Consider the following 10076-nt stretch of genomic DNA (forward strand, 5'->3'; position numbering starts at 1 on the left):
AAAGAGTGAAATTCGTTACTGTAGGCTTTAAGAATGACATGGATGTCCTGCGTCGGATAGGTCTCGTTGTAGGCCAACCCTTCGATCTCCAGAGGGCAAGCCTGGTTTCCTCCTCTCAACCTTCAATGTTGACCCTGGCAGCAACCATGATTGATCCTTCATACGCTAAACTGAAGAAACCTCATCACGAGTTTCATCATGCATGGGAGTAGAAGACATTAGATGAAGATCACATCCTATATGCAGCAATGGATGCCTACCTTTGTTTAAATATCCACAAGGGTTGGATGAAGAAGCAGAGCCCAGTGTCCGGTTCAAGCAAAGAAGCATCGACGAAGAGGAAGAGGAAGAGGGACGAGGACGAAGTCGAGGACGTGGACTCGGACTCGGACTCCGAGTAGGTGGCAGTGTCGTCGCTCATGCTGGTTCTACTGCAGTGTCAAGCGGACTAGTTGCTTAGTTTATTTTCAAGGGTGTGTTGTGCTGAGGCCCCACCAGAACTATGTTTATGTTCTTTCTCGTTATTTGAACTCTTTAGTACGTACAGTAGTACTAGTACTATGTCTCACTACTGTTCTTCTTGCAGTTGGTACTACTGCTCATATCTTCGTGTTCCTACTGTATTTAATACGTTCGTACTAGTAGTATAATTTGGGTCAGTCGATTTGTGAAAGAAGTTCGACGAAGCGAAGGAAGAAGACGGCAGAAGAGGTGGAAGAAGCCCTTCTAGACATCCATGTTGCATCAAACGGCTCACATGAGTCGACTGACCCAAATTGCTCCTTCAAATTGCAGGATCCACGTGGCATTCAAGGTCTCGAAGGTAGATTCCGCGTCCGCACACGGTTTGCAGGCTCGACGCGCGCACGACCGGCTTCCGCCGCGACAGCCACCATGCGCGCCTCCTTCACGTGGCCGAAGACGACAATGACATGGTAGTTCCTCCTCACCGGGGTGCTGGAGCACGCGCTCGTCCTCCTCTTCATACACTGCGTGCATACACGCGGCTCCACCAACTGCTCGCGTGCTTGGCAGCGCGGCGACATCGCGAGGAGGGACTGCAGACGACGTGAGCGGGCGAGCCTTCGGCTTCATGGCATAGGAATGGCGGCGACACGACGGTGATGGGCGAGAAATTGTTGGCCAGAGCAGGCGGGCGCCGGCATGCGCAACGGCGGCGGTGGCATATTGATGAGTGCGCGTGTGGGAGCTTACTTTAGTTATATATATATATATATAAGGTTGGTCAAACTTAAAATAAAACCGTACTAGTACACGTAAACATTAGACTTAGGCAGCGCTTTTATTAGTTAGTACCACAGCCATGATACGGAATCCTGTGCAAGCGCGTGAACTGTGGCCGTGCGGTCGATCAAACGGTGTCGCGCTCGAAGGACATCCACCGAACCTTTTTGTGTGTGTGTGAAAACAATCCTCGAATATTACTCAACTTTTTTTCCTGTGAAAGTTCTTGGCGCTGCAATATTTCCATATATTTGAATTTAGCTCCAGTTCGTGTTTAGGATTTGGACGTTTTAGGTGCCGCCTAGTTTTTTTAATACTGATTTTGTGTGTGTGACTGAGAGAGAACGTGTGTATGTGTCCATATGTGTGTTGTGGCGGAAGGGCAATGTGGAGACGGTGTGTGTGTGATACATACATAGAGAGGTGTGAATGTGCAAATGATCATGCATGAGTGAGATATAGACAGATGCCGATACGTTGTGTATACATGAGAGAACGGTCTTCTAGTTTAGGGCCTGTTTGGTTCCAATAAGTCACCTGACTTATAAGTCAGGTGACTTAAAATCAGTGACTTATAAGTCACGACTGTTTGGTTGTCATCTGACTTATAAGTCACCTAACCACACCTTCCCACCTTGTTTTTTAATGTAAAGGTGATGGGACCCACGTAAAAAGGGGTGACTTAGGTCCTGTTTGGTTCCAATAAGTCACCTGACTTATAAGTCAGGTGACTTAAAATCAGTGACTTATAAGTCACGCATGTTTGGTTGTCATCTGACTTATAAGTCACCTGACCACACATTCCCACCTTGCTTTTTAATGTAAAGGTGATGGGACCCACGTAAAAGGGGGTGACTTATAAGTTTTAAGTTAGGGTTGAGCAACTTATGACTTATAAGTTGGGGTGACTTATAAGTTGGGTTCGTTTGACAAAATAAGTCACTTTTTGCACTTTTTGACTTATAAGTTGGTGACTTATTTGGAACCAAACAGGGCCTTATAAGTTTTAAGTTGGGGTGGAGCAACTTATGACTTATAAGTTGGGGTGACTTATAAGTTGGGTCCGTTTGGCAAAATAAGTCACTTTTTGCACTTTTCGACTTATAAGTTGGTGACTTATTTGGAACCAAACATGGCCTTACTTGTATGTGTGTGTGTGTGTGAGAGAGAGAGAGGAGCATCCGTAACACAACAACCATCTCTCTCGATTCGTCCGCCCCTCGCACGGTCACATGCAACACATGCATCAACGCGCACATTTTGACACCCTCACCCGGCCCCTGCCCACCTCAAGGCCCGCAAAATCTCTTCGTGAATGCCCATTTCTCTCCTTAGGTTTGTTTTCTCTCAATATCTGACACACACACACACACACACAGACACACGCAACACAACACACACACACACATACACTCCCCCGAACACACAATTCATCCCCATCCAAGGTTATACGGCGACCACTCTCGCTTATGCTTCTTTGCACCCCAACATGCACAACACCTCAATCTTCAAAGAGGGCGTCGAGCAGATCGAAGATGGCGACCACACCACGCTAGAGAATGCGGGGTCATTTGGAAGCAGGGTGATGTGACGACGGCTGACTGACTCCTCCCCCACCCTCTCTCTCTCTCTCTCTCTTGCACAAAATTACCAATCCCTCTCTCCCCCGCACAAAATTGTCAATCCCTCAACCCACGAGATCCTTCCCCTCTCGTCCATGTTTTTCCAGCTCTCTCATCAAACATGTTGTCTCTTCTCCTTCCACGTATACAGAATCCAGATGCACACGCATCTCATGTATATTACATGTATCCATCTTTCTCACAGACCTAACTTCTTCCTCTCTCTTTCTCTCTCTATCTCTATCTGTCTCGTTAGGTTTGTCTCCGACTCTCTCGTCCACATACATACAATCTTTCCCACCCTATCTGCTCCATCTTCAAAAGCTCTCTCTGCATGTTTCATTCACACATTGGGATATGTCAAAATGTTGCTTCTATAATGGCTGATGTAGAGTTATGGTTGTTTTTGTTGCATCCTACAAAGTAATAACTATGAAATGCATTTAGATTCTCATTTGACTGGGATTATGTGAGTTTGAGCATGTTGTGAAGTACTATAGACCTTGTATACATCTTGGGATTCGACAATGATTGTAACTATTGAATTGTATAGACCATTACATTCGAAGTCAATAGACTAATATATTTATTGCACAATTTCAACAAATGATTAGTTCACTGCAAACTAAGAAAACAAATGTGTACTCCCTCCGTTTTTATTTAAGTCCGCGTATTAGCATTGGTCAAAGTCAAGTTTTGTAAACTCTCAGAAAGCTTATAACAAAAAATATTAACATATACAATAACAAATAAATACCATTAGATTCATTATTGAATGTACTTTCACATCATACATATTTGTTATGGTAAATGTTTATATTTTTCTATAAACTTGGTCAAACTTTAGGAAGTTTGACTTCGGTCAAACCTAATATGCAGAGTTTACTACTACTACTCCCTAGTTGCTTAGCCGAATCACTCAACACGCCACATGAGGAGTCCAGTGTCACAAAATTTTGAGGTCGGCGGGAAAATCTCCCGTGACCCTGATTCGAGCAGTGGGAAGTTACCATCATAGCCTTCGGAACAGGCCTATGGATGACGGTTGGTAGGGGGCTATTTTCGTAACTTCAGGTTCACCCTACCCAGCCAACCCTACCCCGACACCCAGAGTAGTACACCTGAATACTCCCCATTTTCTATCCCCACCGCAAAATAGACTTCTCCACGGCACCGCAGCCTTCGTGCTCCTCCCCTTTACATCGGCGCACTCGTCCACCGCAGCGCATCTGCCTCATCGATGACCTCGTACGCCGCATTGGAGCCGGTCCACCGTCGTCTTCGTACATGGAGCCTCTTCCCCGACATCATCTTCCACGGTCTCGGATCTGCTTCCCGGAAGCTGACACCAAGCGCAGAAGTACCACCGTCGTGGACAATGAACTGACTCCCGTTGCCGACCATTACTCACAGAGGCCATCGCGACCATCGTTCTCCTCCTCGATTGGTAATGTGTGTATTGAATCACTTAGCAGTACATGTGCAGTTCCAATTTTGTTCATACCTACCCTTCAAATTTCCTGGGTGCTATTGTTCCCATAAAAGTAATTGGTTATAGTCTCCATTGTCCAACAGAATATCATCTTGTAATTGTGCATTGCTCCTATATCGCGTTGTGCTTGGGTAGGTTTTTCATCTCCAACCAGTAGTGTGGCAAATGATGGAAAGGTTTTTAGAACTAGCAAGATGCCCATGCGTTGCACGCATCAAGATGCATTTGTATGAGTAGTTTATCTTGTGGGGGAAAAGGATGAACGAGGGAAGGCCTTATTTGCAAATCTGGAGAGGGGTATGGGTAACTTTTTGCAAAATTCCCATTTGTTTCCTTCCTATCTGTCAGATATAAATCGGACGGCCTATATTGCAAGAAAAAAAGTATAGAGAAAAAAGTAGACAGTAAAGGAAGTAGAGATAAATATTAAATATAAAATAAATAGAACAGTAGAGGAGAGAGTAGAGATAGCATGTTGAGATTTTTAAAGCGCCGCGCGTTGCGATTCTGTTGGAGATGCTCTAACATGGCAGACGAGTGCTTTAATGTTGCCCACGAGATGCGCGAGTATTACTAGTAGTATATTTCTCTTGCCATGTTGAGATTTTAAAACCACGAGTGTGAACATGCAGAGGAGCAATGAAGACCAAACACGGGATATTCGGGACATCTTCAGGGAGCGTGGCAAGTTAAAGAGGATCTGCACCGAACCTGTAAAACGAGCTTTGGTAAGTAACACCCTTTCAATTACTTTTGTGTAGCCTCATGTTCTTCGATGTGTATATGTTGTAGTTTCTGTTTCTCTTAAGCGTGGTGTTCTTCGATGTGTAATAAGAAGAGTCTTAATCGTCCTAACGCTTTCGTTTTTAGCTTGATGTAGGATGTGGGTGTTCTCACCTTGTAGTTTTGTTTTATTTTTTCCTTTTGAATTCACTTCTCCGAGTTCTGTTTATCTGGGTTCTACTAAATGGATCTGGGTTGCTCTGAGTATTGATCTAAAAAAAGAAGTAACTTCATGTCAGGATGCAGTTCCTGCGAGGAGGGAAGTATGGTCAACCTCAAGATCATGTTTCCAAAATGAGGCTGGATTACACACAAGGTGCCAGTTCCCTAATGATGCTGGATTAGACACAAGGTGCAAATTCCTAGATGATGCTGGATTACACACAAGCTAGGTGGAGTCATCAGCTATTCGTGTGCTCGTGGCATTAGTGAAGGCTGAAAGAAAGCATGCAGCAGCCCTTGAGCAGATAGCTGAGTTCTTGAAGAAGCGAAAAGAGCAATCAGATGCTCTCTTCACCCAAGCCAAAGAAGAGATGGAAGAAGCCAGAGATAAGCTAGCAGAGGCAGAGCAGGCTAGGCGTCTCCTGCTATCTAAAACTGTTGTCAATACAAAATTTCCTTCATAATATCTAGGTTCAAATGTTTATCCAGTCAACACGTCTGTTGTGATGTCCGTGCATCTACTGATGTGGCACAAAATGTATTTTTTTGGGTCATGTAATAACAACAATTACTTTCCAAACAATAACAGGCGAAGCATTGGACATGGTATAGTTCACGCGCAAGCCCGACATTCCAAGTTCAACTTCCACATCAAACTCATGTTCATAGATATCTGCACATTCATACATAATGTCCACAACCATGATTCACTTCAAAGCCAAAAAAATGTGAGGAGAGTTATAAATAAAGAAATCCTCTACTAGTCCCAGCTACCAGTGCGAGCACAACAAGTCAAGACCATGCATAAATTAATTATATTTTAGTCATTTTTTGTGTTCTAAAATGCCCGCCGGCTCGCGGAAGGACGTGTTGCCGGCACACGCGCGGATTCAATGAAGGCAGGCGGGGCAGTCTTAAGCTGGTTGCACGCGGCGAGGAGGCGTGCTCAGCTGGGCCTGTAGCGAGTGCGGCCCTCTTGGCCGGCACGCCGGTTCAATGCCTGCGTTATGAGAGGTCGCGTCCGTGTCAGAGAAATTACGCGGCGAGGAGGCGTGCTCAGCTGACTATTCCTACAAAGGTGCTCCACCACGTACCCGGTACCCGCGAATGTAGCAATCGTGCACCTAGGGTTTTAGGGTTTATTTGTTAACGTCGCCTTTACGTAACACTCATGTGTGCGAGACAGCGAGAGGCCGACTGCGTGTGTGCGCCTCTTCTCTTCGTATATGTACTCCACCGTTTGTCTGGTGTCCAAAAAATTATAATAACTACTAGCAATGTGCCAATGCGTTGCCACATGATCAAAGTAGATTAATACATATTCACCGATTTGATAGAAAAAAGTCTAGTTTTGAAATACGTATATCACTAAAAATATGTTATGTTCCACTCAAAATATATTCCTTTGGCAGTTTTGATGAGATAAGGGAGGAATGTTGTTGGTTCAAGATTCGAGAAGTGGTATATGTCTAATTTCTACTCTTACTAGCAAGATGCCCATGCGTTGCACGGAACATCAAGATCTTGTGGGAGAAAAGAATGAACGAGGGAAGGCCTTATCTGCAAATGTGGTGAAGAGTGCGGGTAAATTGCCATATTTTCCTTCCTATCCGTCAGATATAAATCGGACGACCTACATTGCAGGACGGCAGGCCCACCATCATCGCCAACTCTATTTTTTATCCCTACTCTTATAAAAAGCATTGTCGGTGATGATCGTGTGCCTGCCATCCTGCAATATAGGTCGTCCGATCTATATTTGACGGATAGGAAGGAAACTATGGCAATTTTGCAAAAAGATACCCACACCCTCTCCACATTTGCAAATAAGGCCTTCCCTCCTTCATCCTTTTCCCCCACAAGATAAACTACTCATACAAATGCATATTGATGTCCCGTGCAACGCATGGGCATCTTGCTAGTTGTTGCAAAAAGCCCATGTGTGTGTGAGAGAGAGGGAGGGTGGAGGAGGACGGAGTGCATGTGTGACAAAGACACAAGGAGTGTGTGTGCGATAGGTATCAACTTAAAATGAGGCATAGTGTGTGTGTGAACGATCGAGAGGGCGTGTCTCAAGAAGGGAAGAAAAATCTACATAGATAAAAGGAGCGGGAGAGAGACATGTATGCGCTGGTGGAAGCACGAGTGTGCGGGTGTATAAACCTATCTAGAGGCTAGCTAGTCGATAAATGTTTGTGAGAGAAATACGAGTCGGGGTGCGAAAGTGAGAGTTTTGTGTGTGAGAGAGAGACGGTAGTCGGGAAGGGGAGTGGAAGCAGGAGTTGTGTGTGTGTGTGTGTGTCTGTGAAAGAGAGAGGAGACAGTAGTCGGGGTTGTCTGATCGGTAAATAAATGAATAATGTCAGTCTGGGATGGAGACGAAAAGGAGACCGCAACAAATGTTGTGTCTACAGGAGAGAGAGAGAGTAATTTTAGTGGTATGAGTCATATGTAGAGACATATATGGTGTGTGAGAGAATCCCATAGAGAGAAAGACAAAGTGAAAGACGAGTGGAGACTGTGTGTGTGGCGGTGAAAAAGAAAGCTTAGGTACGGAGTGATACCAGAGAACAGTAGAGACGTGAGAGATAATGAAAACCGTGTAATGTATAATGATAGGGAGAGTGTGACACTTCTCAACGGAGACGTCGAGAGACCATGTTTGCGAGGATAGGAGAAACATGAAGTGAGCATGCGGGTGAGCTGGAGAAAAGAGAGTGATAGCTACCTGAAGGAGCATGCATGCGAGAGAGATGGGCGTGAAAGGAGTGAACAAAAAAGGGATTCAAATATTTGAATTCGAGATGATGATACATGCAATCCATACTCGAACCAAAATTGATCTATCAAACATGCATACTCATATGAATTCACGCACATCTATGTTATTTAATATGTAGATATTAATGATCCATACATTTTAGTAGAACATAATTTGGTTAAATTTTTTTGAATTCAATCTTAAGATTTCGAGATCGTTGTATTTGTAAATCATATTATACATATAAAGGAGCAGAATTATTTGTTGTGCTTTTGAAAGTATATATAAAAAAATGATGTATATAGAATGTAATTCCAATTGAAAATGGATCCCGTCCAAAAAAAATAGAATACAAACGGGATTCGAATTGAGTTGGCACGGTAAACGTGCACTCTGCAAAATTTGAACGAAGCGGGGAAAGTCGCAGTAACCGCCCGAAACCAAAATCTGCGAGATGGAAATCAGTACTGCCTACCCTGCCACGCAAAGCCTATCTGCTGGATTTCTATAGGTTTCGATAAGGGTAGGTTTGTAATTTCACCCAAACGTGACGTAACCGCCTCTCACCCGGATTCATACACGGTGGGCGCCGAAACATAGTGTGTCCTTGGCCGAAATCGACTCCCTCCCCGATTCATATTCATACATGGTGGGCTCCAAAAACAAACTCTCGTCGGCAAATATTCGGTGTATGCGAGATTATCGTCCTATCCCCAACCGACTAATGTTGCTATGATGTAGTAGAAATTTGAAACGAGGGCTAAGTTTGTAAATTTCCTCGCATTTGAGACAAGCACACACTGAATACATGGTTCCCCCTTCCTCTCTACCTCCCTTTTCCCCATTCGTACTCCGTGGGCACCAAAACACCCTCTCCACCCCACCCTCCTCCGTCCGCCGCCATCCGCCACCGCATCCACCGCCGTCCTCCTCCACCATGCCGGAGCTGATACCCCGATGCCGCCGTCCATTACAAGAGATTGACCTCTCTCATCCACGGCTTCGGACCGGGATCCTTGCATCCCGTCCTCTCGCTTCATCCCCACCGTCGTCCACCTTGCCGGCGCCGCTCCTACGACCGTCTCATCCACCGCGCCCCGCCACCACCGTCTACCCTCCTAGATCTGCTTCCACGCCACCGACAGCCATCGCTACCGCAGCACCGTCAAATTCTCAGTAGATGCATACACGACACCGCACCAGAGGCGGTACTCTTTCGTATCTGCTCAACTTATTTATCGTAGCAAGAAAATAGATCGCCACTGCTTTACTCTGATTTCTTGTCTTGGTTGCGAAGTTGCCTTTGTCCGGTTTGCACCTTCAGATCCGCCATGGCACGCTCAACACTATACTGCCAATGCTTATGGTTTTCCCCTTTTATATTCCACACTAGTTAAATCACAGTAGACTAAATTTCAAAATTGGGTCAGTCGATTTTTCAGAGCTCGCCGAAGTTCACCAGTGTGATCGAAGGGTCTCGGGTGGTTGTGGGGCCTCGCCGAACAAAGAAAACTCGACATGGGTGGGGGTTGGGGCGGGGGTGGGGGTGGGGCTGGCGGAGGAACACAGGCGGTGGGGGCCGGTGGTCCGGCCGGCGGCCCGTGCGGTGTTCTATATGGGAAGAATCAGAGACGAGGAAGAAGAAGGGTTAGGAGACGTAGGATCTTCATCCAACCGCCTGAAATGGTCGAGAGACAGCTGGGAGTTGCATTCTTAATGCGCTCTGGTTCATCATGTGTGGGCACGACGCAACCAACATTGTATTATCCTGTCACATCTCTAGTTCTGGTATGACCTAGGCTAGCTAGTCATGTGTGCATCATGTTTAACTTTCATTTAACTTTGAAATGGGGATTGTGAAACCCTCAGAAGTCATTTCTGGAAATGACCCAGATAAAAATTTCTCCAAAAAGGTACAAGAAAATGTTCATGATGCTCTCTGAAAATATTGGACAGAGATAAAAATCAAACCAATATCTTTAGGAGCTCATAAGTATTATTTTGGGCATTT

The sequence above is a fragment of the Triticum dicoccoides genome, chromosome 6A, assembly GCF_002162155.2.
Source record: "Triticum dicoccoides isolate Atlit2015 ecotype Zavitan chromosome 6A, WEW_v2.0, whole genome shotgun sequence".
Classification (NCBI taxonomy): Eukaryota; Viridiplantae; Streptophyta; class Magnoliopsida; order Poales; family Poaceae; genus Triticum; species Triticum dicoccoides.